Below are 17,625 nucleotides of genomic sequence, written 5' to 3' on the forward strand. Positions count from 1 at the left end.
GTACAACTCCTTTTTCCTCCTTTGATATAAACGTTAATATAAGAAAAAAAACATGGCGCTGTTCTATCAAATGATGGAAAATCTGGAGAGCCTCATATTGTGAAAAATAAAACAAGATACAGCATGTGTAGCTATCCATAAAGACCATATGAAGGTATTAGAGTTGCCATGGGCCTCATAGGGACAGCGTGATAGCAGGAAAAACTCCTTACTGAGACAACACGACCAACAGAATGAATCACAGCATCACAAGTCCAGTCTTTGACTAGATTGTCACACAACAGGAACACGGCATCGAGTGGTAAAGGCTGAACCACAACCAGGATGTAAACACACCGACATCCATCTATAAATGCAGCATTCTTTACCGTCAGCGTGAGGATGGCTGACGGCTCCAACAAGGGATGTACTTCATATATACAGTATGATTTAAAGTTAACACCAAACTCACTCCCCACTCAAACTAATTGCTCCTACTTGAAATGAACCAAACAGAACAGCTCCCTCCGTCCCAACCCTGCCTCTGTCCTCCGTCCACTGAAACCACCGTGACGCCAAACAGCCTCATCACAAACAAAAAGAAAACAACTGACGACAACAAATGCAACCGTTTTGCCAATCAACAAAATAGGAGGCATCTTTAGCAGATCAAGAAACAAACATTAAAAAAAGACGACAGAACCTGAACAAGTCGGTAATGGGGTGGATTTGTGGGTGTTTGTGTTGGGATGTGTACCTGCTGGTGGAGGGACGCCTGCAGCTCCCTCACAGGGTTTCAGAGGACCGAATCCTCTAAAGACCTGGCGGTGACGACGGCGCTGCGTCTGCCAGCCGGCATGTTTTGGCCAGATTTATTTCAAAGTCAGATGTTATATAAGAGTTTTGTTTGTCTTTATAGCCCAAGTTTTTTGATCTCTGTTTGCTTAAAATTCAGGTTGATTCTGATTGAATCATAAAATATTAATTGCTTCAATCTCAGACAGAAACAACAGAGTCAGAGTGTGTGTGTGTGTGTGTGTGTGTGTGTGTGTGTGTGTGATGCTGAAGCTTTTGTTTCAAACAAGGTAGGAGCATCTGCTGAAGGTGCAGAGATTGAGTGACAGTTTGCCGTCGGTAAAGTGCTGAACTGACTGTAAACTACTGAATCGATGTTACTGAAGAAAGTACGGTGCAGGTTTTGTTTTTTTTTGTATATAAAGAAAAACACACAGAAAAAAGAACCGATGCACGTATAGAGTGTATGATAAATATTGTATTTATTGTTAAAGCAGGCGGGGTACCAGGGGCCCGAGGACATTTCACTGCAATCAAAACATGCATCCCTCTCCTGTTAAATGTCCGACTCTTTCTTTCTTTCCTCCTTTTCACTTCTCAAATTTCTTTAAAACAGTGAAAACTATGTGCGATTACAACTTCCATCATCTACACTGGGTGAAAAGAAAACAATCAGAATAAGCCCGATTTTGCAGAAAATGAATTCAAATCGGGCTGCAAGGTGGCGCAGTTGGTAGCACTGTTGCCTCGTAGCAAGAAGGTCGCTGGTTCGCGTCCCGGTGGGGGCACCGGAATCTTTCTACGTGGAGTTTGCATGTTCTACCCGTGCAGCGTGGGTTCTCTCCAGGTTCTCCGGCTTCCTCCCACACAGTCCAAAAACATGTTGAGGTTAATTGGTGATTCTAAATTGTCCGTAGGTGTGAATGTGAATGTGCTTGGTTGTCTGTCTCTAAGTGTAGCCCTGTGATAGACTGGTTACCTGTCCAGGTGAACCTGCCTTCACCCTGAGTCAGCTGGGATAGACTCCAGCCCCCCACGACCCTAGTGAGGATTAAGCGGTGTATAGATAATGGATGGATGGATGAATTCAAATCAAACATTTCCTTTTAGACGCAGAACTAACAAAACCTTAGTAAAGTCGTCCTTTAAACTGTCAAGTTGTGTACATGCGGTACAGTGTCGTCACTGTAATGGCTTTGTCATTAAAAGCTATCCTTTGTTATCCAGGAGTAACACTAGACTGTTTTTCCAAAGCTTCTTGCTCTACCTTCGGCCTCTCAGCACCTATTAAGACAGACTTCACGACTCAAACAATGCGGTGCACTTTGAGGCCAGCTGAGTTCTGACTCTAACAGTTTTTTAGCTGCAATAAAAGAATAATTATGCGCTTCAAGTGTTCTTTGTCAGGTTCACCTTGGAGGCCTTATTCTGCTGTTCACCCAGTGCTGAAGCCAAACATACTTAAAACTCAACATCAGCCCTTAAGCCTGATTGTTTTCTGCGTGGTGAAGTAAAGCCACAACAGCGTATTAGGGCCTGCGTTGCATTGAATGCAATATTTCGCTTCATTTGAATGCCTCTTCGTGGAGCGGCGGCCTCACCTGACACAACAGTTAGATTTAGCAGCTCTGCATTGCATCACTTTGTGGTTCAGCCTAATAAGATGAGTTTATTCCTATATAGTTTTATTTTTTTGTGCTAGCTGTCAAATATAAGGGCGCCTACCTTCTGGAAGTGTCACGGACAGACTGTGAAACACAACCTCGACCTGGCATTATCAGGCTGACACAGCTCCTGGTAAATTAGTGCAATCTAGCTCTCAGTTACAGTGCGCTTGCATCAGGACAGTCGGGTGAATGAGCCCATAAATATAGGTTATTTCTGTACTTTCTTCTCCCTTGTTTTGGCACTTTTTTTCTCCTTCTGCCGGAAGCTGCTGAAATTGCAGGTGATGCCCGCTGCACTGCAGTTGTAGGCGTAGACTCGTGGGAAGTAATGTGTGTCTGGAGTGTGAACTTGTAATCATCAGCGGGCCGGACGCTGGTGTCCGTGGCCTTTGCTAGCCGTCTAACTGGAGCTCATGCAGCAGCAGCAGATGGACCTGCACTGCTGCTCTGCACCACAGTACCTCCGCACATGTGCACCCGTGTGTGTGCGTTACTACCCCCAGGACTCACCTCTGGCTCCGACCACAACAGACGGCTCCGGGTCATCGTGGCAGGTCCAGGAATGACGAGTAAAGCAGTGATGGATTACAGGAGGCGTGAACGCTCCTGTGAGTGTGTAAATATGTGTCTGTGCGAATCAGGTCACCTCCACTCCCTCCTGACCTTCCCCACTTTCCTCTGCTCCTCCTTTCTCCTTCTCTCTATCCCTCCTTCTCAGCAGTAGCTCTCTGCAAAGGTTATTATCACAGCATGAGAAGCCACAACTGTTTTAAAGTGAAGAATCCGTGGAACACACGCGGCGCACGTTTCCAACACATGAGGTGAATAAGTCTAGTCCCTTCTTCTTAACACACTCGCGCCAGACTTTTTAAATATTAAATAATAGAAAAATAAATGAAAAGACACCTCCAGAGTGAATACATTAGACTGCACTGTGTCAATTACTTTTTTTTTTTTTTCAATTACAGTGTGCCTGACAAAATCATCGTGCTTTGTAATAAAGTGTGGGAGCTATACGGCGCCGTGCTCTTATCTCCTCGCTTTATTTTTCTTCATTGATAAGCAGCGTGGGTGGATTTCTTCTTCACGCCGCTGATCTAAATCTGCCTTTGTTGGTAGAAATATAAGCGGGTCATCGGTCACTGCTGTCTGGATTATGACTTGAACCGGCGGCGGCCTGTGAGCGGGCCACTTCGGACGACTTTGAATTATCACATAATGTGCATTTTGCATGATTTACCCAACAGTAGCCGAAAGTCTGAGAATCTGTAATAAAAGCAGGATGTTTAGTCGTTTCGTCCCTGCATACCCTATGAGGTCCCACAAAGCTCTTTGCTTGGTCCAGTTCCAATATTGTCCATAAATATGTCTGTGCCCCGGGCTGCTAACAGCTCCAGCAGTCGCTTCCAAGAAGGCAGAGCTGCTTTTAGGTTGTCTGAGCAAAATGAGGGGCAGAAAATGTTCCGCTTCTCCCCCTTTTTTTGTGATGCTGAAGTCATATTCAGTTTAACAACACATAAATCAGGTAGTTCCATCACTGGGATGAAACCCTGTACTAACCTTTCAGCATGTTTTTTAAAAAGGACAGCTCGTGTTGATTATCTGTTTGACGAACACAGAGGTCATGGTTACATCCTGTAATAAAGTCTCATCAGGTACGGCATGGAGCAGTACCCTCATAGTCCAGACAAAATTCAGAATAAACAGCCAGGTTGCAACAACAATGAAAGAGAAGTGAAAAAAAACTGTTGTCAGACGTGCACACAAGACCTTGAAGGACCCCTCACACATTTTATTTCCAGACTATTACGTTCAGGTAGATGCTACAGAGGCTGCGAACACAAGAGCAGCCATTTAAAACTGTTGTTTATCGCCACTTCTATCACAACGCTCCTCAAACAGCAGCTCAATCTAAACAAGACACCGATGACTCATCTGAAGGAGCTGCAGGCTTCAGCGGCTGAGATGGAAGAGACGACGACTGTTGTCTGTTCTTCACAAGTCAAAGCTTTATGGGAGACAAAGAGAAAGACGAGGAGTTCATCACCAGAGGGCATGAGGGAGACTCTGGAGGAAGGTTCTTTGGTCTGATGACACTAAAGTTGAGTTTTTTTGGCCAGACACGATGTTTGATGAACACTGTGAAGCACGGCGGCGGCAGCATCATGGTGTGAGAATGATGCTTCTAGACAGATTCTCAGGGTGAAGCTGCAGTGTCCAGATGTGCACGACTGATTGAGACCTATCCACACTGGCTTAACGCCGCAATAGGAGCCAAATATCTACGCAGTCTCTTATTTTACATTTTCTATTTTCACTAAATGCTTGTTTCAGTGTTAAAAAGCAGAAAAAGAAGGAGACTTTTTATAGGCACTGTATATAGTTTATTCTATTCCTAGTTGTGTACTTTATTATGTTCAGAGCTGTAACACTGCTGCCTGTAGCGCATTACTTGTTGGAGACAATTAAGTGTATTTTCTCTTACGTTGTTATTCAAGTGGCCTGAGAGGAAACACACCTCCGTACCGAGGTTGTGATTAGAGATGTCGGCCAATCACAGGGACTCCACTGGTCAGCTGAGCAGGATGTGGGGCTCAGCTGGAGGAGGGCTTTTGTTGATCTTAACAGGAAGTGCGTTTTTCACATTACCGCCTCCTGCCTCCAGCTTCAAGTATTGTTGAACGCTCTCTAAATTCCAATCCTTTGCATCCTCGAACGCTGCAACACTTTCCTTCGTCAGGGGTTTTAACGGGACGCAAACAGAGAAACCACATTATTTAATTTTTGCCCCCCTACGGCGGCTCCCTGTTACCTCGAGAATTGAATCGAAAAGCCTGCTGTTTGTTGAAGGAGCGCTAAACGGCGTACCGAACTCGTGTCAGCACACTTCCAGACACCTGAGATCCTGCCGTGCGTTCCTCTCATCCTACTGAGGGTTTCAAGATTCAGCTTATTGGCTTCTAGCTGTGCTTAATTTAACCCAGTCGTACATTTCCTCTGAAACCAGGTGTTTGTTGTGTTTATGTCATTGGCCGTGTGGTTGTATTACTATAAACGGGATCCTTGTGGCTCCTAGCGGTGAGGAGTGCTTCTCAGTTAAAGTCAGACGATGGTGATCAGGTGAGCGACGGCTGAGCGGAGTCTCGGTCGAATGAGCCGTTCTGCGATAAACGCTGAGTTGAGAGAGTGAATGGAAGAACGGACCGTATGTTATTTTTGTCATTTATATTTATGACAGAAGCAGCAGTAATGTATGCGCGGCTAAATCAGGCGGCGGGGGCGGACGGGTGGTCGCTTGGTGGAGCTGGTCAGCGCTGATAGGAAAAGCAATGAAGAGAAAGACTGCTGCCGACCGGTCGGCTGGCTCTTTGACACGCGTCTGGATGTGGAGGTCACCAATTTGTCGCATCCCATCTTCCATTTTTTGTCTTCGGCACATTGTGCTCTTCACGCTGAATGCTGAGCTTGACAGTGTTCTGTATAAATTTGTGAAGCTAACAAGTCGCCTGCAGCGGTCCGCTTGAGGAGTCAGACTTCTGACCGCATAGAATCTGAAGTGAAATTAAAACAGTGTTTGTTGTAAATCCTTCCCAAACAGAAACAGCAGGTGTGGTGCTCTTGCGTTTTCAGGCTGCATTGTCTTGTAAGTGGTGTTTTTACCTGTTGTGATGGATGTGTGTTTAAACATGTATTGTTTCAGTTTCCGCCTAAGTGGCTGGGTCGCACCAGCTACTCATAAATACTCCATGTCCCTGCTACTGTGAGTTATCGCTGTCAAACTGCCAATACAATACATAACAATATTCCTGTGGTGCCCAGTTATAATAAAACCAACACAACAAAAGGGTTCGGCGACCCATGAGGCACATCCAGCAGCTCGCGCTCCGATCCATCCTAAATAACACATTGTTGTGATTGTTTCATGGCGTCCCTTATATCAGCCCAGCCTTTCTATGCATTTAATCTTATTTTTAACTAATCCATATCTGGGCTTTTGAGAAATGAAGCACCCTGCAGGACTGGTTTAAGTTTTCCTGCATCTTTTTCGCTCGTGTTTACCGCAGCTGCCGTTTTTCCTGCGTAGGCCCGTTAAGCCTACAGAGGCCGGATATTTAAAAGCACAGACCCTGGGGTGGATAACACTTCTACCAAATGTGTGCATAATGGATTTTCAGATAACGAGGACCACCGTGGGTATACCAATTATGATTACATTTTTTTTTTTTTTTGAATCCACTAGAAAGAGCCCTCAGAGTGAGCCTGCCTTGTCAGAACACGAGGACATAATTCATCTTATAGTGTGATAAAAGGCAGACGCTGAACTGGGACGGCGCTCTGGTGTTTTGGAGGAGAAAAAAATGTCAGCTTTGCTCCATCCAAAGGCCAACAGAGGGAGGTCGCTGTAAATTACCAGCAGAGGTGGTTTGATGCCGCCTAATGTGAAATAGATGTTCTTCAGGATTTCGGTTCATTTGGGTTGTTATTGGTGGAAAAAGGCTGAGCAGCGGTGTTCTAATTTACACTGTTAGCTGTTAGACAGTGTTTTGATCAGAGGAAGATCTTCATCAGCTTTGCAGTTGTACCCGAGCCAGCCCAGCCCAGCCAAGTGCTGCAGTTTCTCCGATGGCTATTTGAGGCTGGCTCCAACAGCGACTCGATCCCCGTAGACCTCCGTGTTAAAATGTCCAACTTTCGAGCAGAAATTAACTTGTTCACAGCGCTGGCACGAGAAAAGTTTTGGTCTCTGTGGCTCATTGTCTCTAACTGTAGTGGAGGTGATTTTATTTTTACCTGTTTATGTTGTATTTAGGCTGCTTTGGACGACCAGTTGGTGCCACTGCAGGACAGTCAGCGCCGCCTCTGGGCTCATTGTTGGATTAATCAGGGGTTGGACAGTGTCAGGTGCCACCGGTGCTCTGAGCTGCTGTACAGGAAACACGTGGGTGACGTTGTAGAGCTGAGGTGTCCAATCCTGGTCCTCGAGGGCCACAATCCTGCATGTTTCAGATGTTTCCCTCTTCCAACACCATCCATCCATTATCTATACCGCTTAATCCTCACTAGGGTCGCGGGGGGCTGGAGTCTATCCCAGCTGACTCAGGGTGAAGGCAGGTTCACCTGGACAGGTAACCAGTCTATCACAGGGCTACACTTAGAGACAGACAACCAAGCACACTCACATTCACACCTACAGACAATTTAGAATCACCAATTAACCTCAACAGGTTTTTTGGACCTTGTGGGAGGAAGCCGGAGAACCCGGAGAGAACCCACGCTGCACGGGGAGAACATGCAAACTCCACGCAAAAAGATTCCGGTGCCCCCACCGGGACTCGAACAGGCAACCTTCTTGCTGCGAGGCAACAGTGCTACCAACTGCCACCCTGCAGCCCCCTCTTCCAACACACCTGATTCAAATGATCAGCTCATCATCAAGCTCTGCAGAAGCCTGATAATGATCCTGATCATTTGAATCAGGTGTGTTGGAAGAGGGAAACATGCAGGATTGTGGCCCTCGAGGACCAGGATTGGACACCCCTGTTGTAGAGGGTTCGTCTGTAGTCACGCCTAGTTGTAATATTAGCAGCTGTTTTCTCTGTTTGAAGCCACATTGAAGGAAGAATGATCAACAGCTTCATGCCACACGCTGTCAGAACGCTGAACTGCTGATCCAGATATGCAAACACTTGTCTATTTAAATTGCTTTAAGTTATTGGATCCTGAAGAAACGCTCTCTCATCTCGCCTGTACTGCTGTACAGCAACGTGACAATAGACTGGATTAGATTTGACGTGCCAGATCCAACAGAAGCTTACAAAACGGTCTTGCTAATTATTATCAGACATGTTTTTTTTTGTTTTTTTTTAGCAATAAACCAACATAGATAACTTCAGCTGGCTTCAGAGGGAGAGTCAGAAAAAAAGAAGAAGAGAGATTGGACAAATGCGACTTAATAAATTAAACAGGCTTCCTCAATAAATCATGACTTACACGAATCACATGACTTCGTGGTCGATGAAGCTTCCATTTAAAAGACGAGAACATGGTGTCAGGGTGAAGTAGCACACGCACACATATCATTTCTTCTTTTTTTTAAGTTCCTTTCATAAAGTCATTCACACGCAGATTTGAAATTTGATTAAAACCCGTCCTGTCCAGCGCAGTTTTGCTCAGAATACTACGAAGCAGTGTTTCCGCATTCCCTTCCCCTTTTCTTTTTTGCCATTCTCGCCTCCAGTGTCCGGACCTCTGCTGTGCCATTGCAGGGATCTCATCAAAATGAATGAGGGGGCTGTTTTTAATGCGGCACTGCAGTCCGTCTGAACATGACCTGGAGGGTATGGTGGTGTCAGGACGGCGGTGGAAGTGAGCTGGCTCCAGTGAGGAGAACACTGCCCTAATGTTGCCGGGGGCCTAAATGTAAACACACCAGAGAGTCCTGCTTAAGCTTCTGGGATTATAGAAGTGTGTTATCGCTGATATATGAAAGTGATGACGGTCCCTTGGGTGTTGTACGCAAATGCCCCAGGCTTGTCATTACTTTGCTGTACACATTTACCCTGTGATTCACCAGAGAGGAGGAGGAGGAGAGTGGGAGATTAATTTATGCCAAGGCAGGTTTAGAGGGAGACTCCAGTTTAGTCTATATTATTAGATATGATATAAGGCTATTATCTCAAGAAATGAAGCTTCTGCAGTTTCCCTTCAACACCTAATAAGCAATGACTCATTCAAGGGTTTTATCTCGGGTTGTTATTGACTTTTGCAGCTTGTGGCATTTCTTTCTCCCTTAATTATTTACTCTGGCCTTTAGCCTCGCTCCGTCGCCTCTGTTTCTGTACATATAAACATGCGGTTGTGGCGATGAAGAGGATGATGAAGGGGACGAGGATGGACAGATGAAAGGAATACGACACGAGGAGGGAGGAATCTAGGGAGGGAGGAGATAAGGATTTGTCACGGGGGAGGAGTAAAATGAAGAAATTTGCAACAACTGACTGCAATTACTGTGCCTTCTTGTCCACAGCCTCCTAATTAAGAGAACAGAGGGAGAATGCAGATTAGAGGGGAGGGCCCGGAGATAGGCCTGTGGCTCTCCAGTCCGCCGAGAGAAGCTCGTCCAGGGAATCGCTCTGTTCATACAAAACAATGTGGGGGTCTGCATTATTCATCCTCGGATGTGAGACACAGCAGAGAGGCAGCGAGGGAAAAGGATGGAGTAAAACGGGTGTGGGGGTGGAGAGATAAGATGTGGAGGCACGCTGCTGCTCGGTAAAAGGCCACTTTAGATTCCTGCACGTCTGTGTTTTGCGCCTCTGCTTGCTTTTGTTTTACGATCGTGGTTTTGGTAAAGCTTATAGGGGAAATCCTTATGAGTGGGTTTTCGCCTACTTGCTCATGGGTTAAATCCTTCTCAGAGCCGACTCTCAGCCACCGATCACGTGCGGTTTAACAGGCCTGTTAGCTCTTAATGGTGCTGCTGTGCTGTGTACAATAGCACCGCTGCTGTTTGCTTCTGCAAGGTGTGAAATATTAAGAAGCTGTGAAAAAGGCCTGTGTTTATATTTCCTCACAACAGATGCTTATTTGGGCTCACAGGTGTTATTAATGTGGAATAAATGCGCTGTATGTGGCTGCAGACATCATTGCAGGTGACGGCACGCCTGCTAAATGAAGACAAGATGTTGTGTCTGGCAGGTGTTTGACCTACTTGTTGGATGTTCCTCCTCCTTTCCTGTGCCTTTAAAGGAATCGCTGAGCTATAAGAGTCACATCAGATGCTTTTTCAGAGATTTGCCTCCGGCTACTGTGAGATCGATACGCGCATTAGTGTCAGCGGGGGGTTCCTGTAAGAGGAAAGTAGAATTTACTGAGATTCACACTACAAATTAGTTCACACGGAGTTCCCAAGAAATGTTTGCAGTTTGCCGCGCTGCCAGTGAACATCTGAAATACACATCATGTATTGGATTGCTGGCTTAAAAAGACGGGTTGTGCGATGTAACTGCTGAAAAGCAAACGGTGGAGATGGAGTATAAACATGTTGATCACCGTGTTGAATCACGCCGGCCAAGTCCAACATTGTTTCATGGTGCAGACAGGTCTGAGGAAAGAGCCGAGCATTGGGAGGCAATACAGCAAGACGTTCAGTCCAAGGGAGCTCGTTAATTTGACCGCCGTGCATGTAGAAGTGACAAACTGGTGCTTCATCAAATCACAGCCAGCGAAGCCTCTAAAGGAGCTGATGCAGCATTTTGTTTGCATATTTATCTGAGACCCATTTAAACTGTCTTTAAATGAACGTTTCTGATCATTTTATTGTTGTTGGTCTGTTTACACAGCCTCGTTATCAGAAGTCTCAAAGGAAGACAGCACAGTTTGTTGGAAAGATGACTTTCATTTTGTTAAATGTGAATATTTTTCAGTCCAAAAACCTTCTACAGAGGGAGCTTGTTGGGTTCCAATCAAATCTAATGGGACGTTAAACCACTGACCAACAGAGAACTGGTCATTTTTTCAGTTAACTCGATCTGGAGCACTTCACAGTTTTGTTAATTCCAACAGAGAAAAGCATTATTTACTCTGAGCATCTTCTGCCATTTTTTTCCCCACAGATCTTTTTTTAACCTGCATCCAACCTTTTCCATGTAAAATGATTTATGAAATATATTCCTGCACAAAGTATAAATATTATAAAGATTTACTGTAGGTACTTCCAAAAATCAATATGTTTCCACCACATGTTTGATATTAAATCATTTTCTCATATCAACACATTTAGGGCGCCGTGCAGATTTGGTACGTTCTAGGTTTACCGTATCCAGTGAGTTGCCCTCTCAGTGGGTTAAAGCCAACTAGTGTGAGTTTATTTATATATGTTTTTTAATGAAAAGTGCCACAGAATACAGACCAGTTCATTCTTACACGGTACAACACAAGGCATTAGTACCTCTACCAGTAGATTACACACACCAGCTCATGTCAGAACGTCTGAGGCCTCCCTTTAATTCACAAAATTCAATTTAAAAAAATAATCTGTGCATGAATGAGGCAATTTCACACCACTGCTTTTAATTTATGTAGACAGTCCTCAGAGTCATTTGGCGTGTGGAACGGCGCATATACTCTGAAAGTCTTAATTAGTCATCTATCACTTCTTGAAATGCATCCCATAATTTAGTGGATGAATTATACAGTGAAACAACAACTTAAGTGAAGGGTAGTTACATAATGATTTGCATGAACTTGCTCTTCCGCAGACTCGCCGAGTCGCTTTGTGTTCACAAGGACAAGCTTCTTCGATCCAGCAGAGAGTACATCCTTGTATTTGTGCGAGGAATTGGTCTTGTTACCCCGTAGGTTTTCACCTTGAACATTACATCTGCAGCTAAACCAATCCTCCTCAGCAAGGTCTCTCTGTGCCTGAACTCTCTAATAGAACTGAATAGCAAGAGGAGGGATGACCCTCGGGGGCCAACTCAAAGCAATTCTTTTGCCAGAAGATTGAGGAGATGTTGTGTGTGTGGGGGTAGAGGCAGCGGATGACCATCTCCAGTCAGCGAGATGGATAATGTAGCGGTGCTGAAACCTCGGGTCAGACTTGAGCAGTTTGCAGATAAAACTCACTGTACGTTTGGCTTTCCTAACCGCGAAACACTGGAGCGTTTGCATCGCATGTTGACCCACTGTACACGTAATTGTTGTCTATTTCAGGCTGTGAAAACAACAACAACAACAAAAAACCTCCTTATATAAAGTCTGCTCCAAAAAGAGCTACAACATCATGACACCATCGATAAACGAGGTCTTTGCACAATACACTTCCACCATTGCAGACAGCAATAATATTTGGAAAGTTGCAAATTATTGATTTTCTGTTGCTCAGAATTTGGTCCAATGAAATTTCCTCTCCACCTGTTGTTAGCTGCTTCAAAGGCATCAGGAGACATCTATCGTTCTTCGAGGCTCTTATGAGACCATCTCGCTGCTGGACGGTCACAGCCCATGACTTAGGGCCATTTCTGTTGTCCTTTGTGTCCTTAAAGGTGTTGACAATGTGTCTCTAAAGTATGGAAGCCGAGAGCGGTCGTTTTCCGCTACTGTTCTTTCTTCACCGTTTTCTCGAGATAACGAGTTAATTTTCTCGTTATCTCGGGATAACAAGAATCGTTTTCTCGTGAAAATGAGATAATTGGTGTTTGTGTTTGCCTGCTCGTGCCCGGTCCAGGATGGAATCCCAGGTGTGTGGGACCTCCCACACACCTGGGATTCCATCCTCAGGCACCAGCGGGGGGCCGGAGGACAGACGAGACCGGGCACCAGCGCTTCATTGGAAGTTGTCGTGCCCGGTCAGCTGTTCTCATGACACGTCATGTCGGAGTTCCCGGTCAGCTGTCTGTATAAGATACGTCACACCAGGAAGTCCGACAACTTCTGATGAAGGCTGAAGTGACAGCCGAAGCTGTCAACGAGATAATTATCTCAAGAAAACAGCGTTCGTTGCCGTTTAAAAAAATGTGCGGCCATGACCGCTCTCGGCTTCCGTACTAAAGGATTTGCAACAAAGCAGCTTCCTAATTTCACAATGTGCGACATGGCGTTTAAGTAGTCGCAGCCTGCATACGACTCTCCTCCAGGACTTGAAACGTTGTACTGGAGGAATGAAACAACCAGAAGGTAGATGAAAACCTTCCTCATAAAGCAGTGATGCTGTTTTACTGCCGATCTTGTGCAATATACATCCTGCAGTAAATAAGAAATTATATTACATAAAATTCTTACAGAACTGTAATCATACAATTGTGCTTTGGCTCACTTTCTTTTCCTATAAATCCATGGCACATGCCTTTTGTGCAATGCAACCTCATCCCAGAATGCTATTCAGGGGCTTTTGCTGACCATTACATTTTGTATTGCAGCTCAGAATGAAATGAACCAGCTCAAAGTCAGAAGCTATTGCTCAGTGTGAATGACCTGAAAACAATGCGAGCAGCCTCCTGCACCACGCTGCGTAATACACCTCGGCATAATGGGATTGGTTGGGAAGCCGCGTGCAATTACAGGTCATTTCTGCTTTCAACACACTTTTCTGTATATTGCAAAAAAACATCCCCATTCCTGTTGGAGAAAAACACCCACAGTCATTAAGGAAATGTTTGCACATCCAAGTTTGTGGTCCTTGCTGTTTGTGAGGCTGCATGGAATATTTGAAGGGTGGCTTGGGACCGTAACAGCTTTTGGCAGTGCGCACATTGATGGAAAGTTTGAGGCGAGGAGAAGGAAAACCCGAAAGAAAACTGAAAACTCTGTTTGTGAGATAATGCAAACAACACACACACACATGCACCAATACAACAACCTTCAGAAGCAACAGTTTAGATGTGATTGCTTCACACAGCTACAGCAGTTGGCCTACAGATGGGAGGAAGACAGGAAACATTGGATGTAATGTCTGGGCAAGGAAACCACTCTTCAACAGACAGCCTTCTTCAATTCCCACATAAACCATCTCACAGGTCTGCAAACAGAAATGAAGCACAGAGCTGCTGTTCACTTAGACATCTGCTCACACAACCACTCACAGGCCCGCTGACACGCTGTCAAGGTTACATTTTTTATGCCTAAAAGGTGGTTTTTGGAGTGCTTTTTATGCTTAATGTGTCCTTTTTGGAGTGTGTTTTCTGTTTGTTGTCTTACACAAGGAGGTGTTGGTAGCCTCTGCAGGTAGGCGTTCCTCCAGGATAAACACTCAGATGTTAATCTAACCAAAAGCAGTCAAAGAGGGAGCTTAAAATCCCACAGGTGATCATTTGTCACTTCCCTCTCCTGCCAACTAGTCATTATAAAATGCACCTGCTGCGTTGAGTAGATGGTCACCGGTTTATCAGCTGCTGTGGAGGAAAGTTTAGGAAACAAAAATTGTAGTAAATGTTTAGGGGCAAAAATTTGCTGAAGTCCTCACAATTTGGTTTCCCCACTTAACACAGAACTATCCTTTTAGCACATTGTCTGTAACACAGCGAGCTTTGTGCCAAAGTTTTGCTTTATTTTGTATTTCTGCTGACAGACAGAAAGGGGGGATGGAGAGCAAGAGGCTTGGGGCCAAGGTGTGTTACGTTGCGTTGGTGTGTGTGTGTGCGTGTTGGCGCTGATACAGGATACTGCTGAGTATGTTGCTGGGTATCGTTTTTCCAGCGTATCATGCCTTTTGCTGCCAACACTCAGGTTTTGATAGGAATGCCAGGGCAAATTATGCATGCATTACTTTTTTCTTTTTTTTTAAATGAAAACAAGAAAACTCGTTCTCGCTTTCTCTCAGGTCTTAGTCTGTGTGTCCCGTACACACACCTAGAGGACGTTTGAATATGTGGGCATGTTTTACTAATGCAGCCAACTTTAGTTTGACACAGGGCGTATTTGGCTAAAGTAAAAAAAAAGAAGAAAGAAAGAAAGCAAAAACTCTGCCTCATTGATCTTCTATAGCTCACGACCGAGCCGACTGCCATTTGTTTTCATGCAGAGGTTAGATAGTGCGCATTGGAGGTGGATGGAGAATCAGAATCCCATTATAGATCCTCCTCTTGTTGAAGCCGTTGTGCTGTTTGTGTTTCATAAGCCGGTATTGATTTGGGACCCAAAGATGGAGAATACATTTTGGAACACAATTCACCTGTAAGGAGGTTTATTCTGAGATGACTTATAGCGTTTAGAAACACAAACACTTCCTCAAGCCCAGACAAAAACAAACCCCACAACTAAAAAAGTGCAACAGAAAGGACGTTGTTTTCTGGATGTTTTGTGATTCGGCGGCTCATTGTGCAATAATATGTGTAAATGTGTCCAGTGGCGGCGGTCTATTTTCATCATCCACTTACGACAACTGAGAAGAAGCGCGAGGAGAATGCTGATTTCTGTCAGAGTGGAAGTGCGCTATACAAGCAGAGATGCTGCTGCACTGCTGGCGTGGACAACAATGACCGAGCTGCTCAAAGTGGCTGCTGCTGTGAGGTTTGCTGTTGACCTTTACGCTGGCACTTCTCTTTGAAATCAACTTCTTGCACGTTCCCACTGGCACAACGTCGAGTCTGCATCTCAGAATGAAACGTTTGGCCTTGACGCAGCCTTGTTGCTCGCTGGCAAGCCGAGGTTGTTAAACTTCTTTGCACATTGCACTAATTCAGCCACAGCTACCTGCAGCACAGAGGCTTTTTTTTTTCTTGCACAATTAGAGTGTGTGTTTTCCTCCTCCACTCCGTCTCCTCCCACCGTGACATCCATCTGCAGACACTGTGAGCTGAACAGATTGCACTCGCTGTGAGATCTGACAGCAGTTTAACAGTCATTGTGAAATGCCATTTTTGGAACATATAGATCAGCGTCAACCTACATTTTTAAACTTTATCCGAAGACGCACTTAAAGGAGAAATCAGCAACAAGCATAATGCAGCGTATTCTCATTGCTGCTGCTAACGATTAGCATGTTCATGATTCAACTGTTTGTTTAATTGTAATTCGATGCACAAACAGTGTCCGTTCACTTGTCAAATAAGCCTAACTTCTTGCTCTCAGTCAAGCATCAGGCTGTCCTCACCCTGAGGGCTAATTTGTCGCTAATGTGCGGTGCATGCTGGTACTGTAAGACTACGCGCAATCGACCAGTCACACTGAAAAGCACCACAGCAATTCATGTGTCAGTACAAAAATGCCAACATCGCTGTTAGAAACAAGACATGGAATAAAAACAGAGTGGCCACAATCACAGCTGCCCCACTTTTAGAGAAACACTAGACTGGACTTTCTCATAATGCAACCAGAAAGCAGCTTTCCTTTTAGCCCTCCCTGCCTTGAAAACATGCATTTCTGTTTAAACCACCACCAGAACCAAGCTGAGGTGACCCAGAGGACACACTGACATCGCAAACTTCACAACGCTCCTCCAGAACCACAGAACACAACAAGAGTCACCACAAACAGTTGACTCATTTTAAAAGATCGGTTCCTTTTGATTGCTTCCCAGCTTTCACGGCGTTCATTCAGTGCTTCTTGTTTAGGTTTATTTTTTTCATTTCCTACCTTGGAGTGTGTTCCTGCTCTTGCCTGCTCAGCCCTGATTGTTCTCACATGTTCCTATTACCTTTGCCTCCCTGGTGGGTTTAGTCCATGTGTTTTCTTGTGTTCTCAGAGCACCGCGTTCCCGTTTATCCCCGAACTTGTTGTCGCGCTTAACCTGTTTATTGGACTCTGCTTCCAACTAAGATCCAGAATATTGAAGCGATGATCCCTCCGTCGACCCCGGGTTTCCCACCGGGATTATCGATGACGTCACTGTCGCATGGTTCGGCTTCTACCTCCGTCTTCTTCTTCACCTTCTTAGCTTCATCTGATTGTTTTCTTTAAACCTTTTATGCAGCCTTAATGTCCCCGGGAGGTTTTGGACCTGGTGCCAGACAGAACTGCAGAGTGGAAATGAGGCCTAACTGCTTACGGTGTCATTACTCCATAACTATTACACTGTGCCATCAACATTTACTTCATAATGATAAGTTAAGGGAAAAAAAAACTTGGCTGTTGCCGCTTTAACAGCTCAGGCAGTTTTAATTATTCATATCAATTGTTATCTTCTAAAGTTACAGTCTTTTTAGCACAAAATCTCCTCTTTATGGGTCCCCGGGCCGTGTTTATGTGCTCTGCTGCAGTGGGATCACAAAAGAGGGAACGGTAACTCTGGAGCACGACGGCTTCATTTGACTAACGTGAAGAAAGTCTCACGTAAGCTTCAGATAAAGTTACTGAAGTATGGTTTTTGGTTTTTTTGGACAACTGTAGATTTTGACCCCTCATCAGTTGCACCTTGATGTTCTGAATGGGTCTTTAAAGGCCAGAACGAACAGGAGATATGATTGGTGCAACAAAGAAAGAAACTACTTCCAGAGAACGTCTTGATGTTCTGCTGCTAGGTGGATTGGTGGTTAGCTCCGTTGCCTCGCAGCCAGAAGGTCGTCGGTTTGCGTCCCGGTGAGGACACCCAGGATCTTTCTGCGTGGAATTTGCATGGAACAGTAAAAAAAAGCCTCTTGGATGAGCTGAGACGGCTTCGTTTTGGAATCATTTACCTTTACTACCTAATTCCACATGAATTACAACTTACTCCACGCGTGATATATTTTTAGATGTTTGACTGATA

The 17,625-nt window shown here is 44.9% G+C and overlaps 1 protein-coding gene across 1 annotated transcript in view; it reads left to right on the forward strand.

The window, feature by feature from the left end:
- lsamp (limbic system associated membrane protein) overlaps positions 1 to 17,625 on the forward strand; it is a 523,212-nt gene that overhangs the window by 281,700 nt on the left and 223,887 nt on the right. The gene's annotated exons all lie outside the window — the stretch shown is intronic.

Source organism: Stegastes partitus, unplaced genomic scaffold (genome assembly GCF_000690725.1).
Source record: "Stegastes partitus isolate 25-593 unplaced genomic scaffold, Stegastes_partitus-1.0.2 Scaffold32, whole genome shotgun sequence".
NCBI lineage: Eukaryota > Metazoa > Chordata > Actinopteri > Pomacentridae > Stegastes > Stegastes partitus.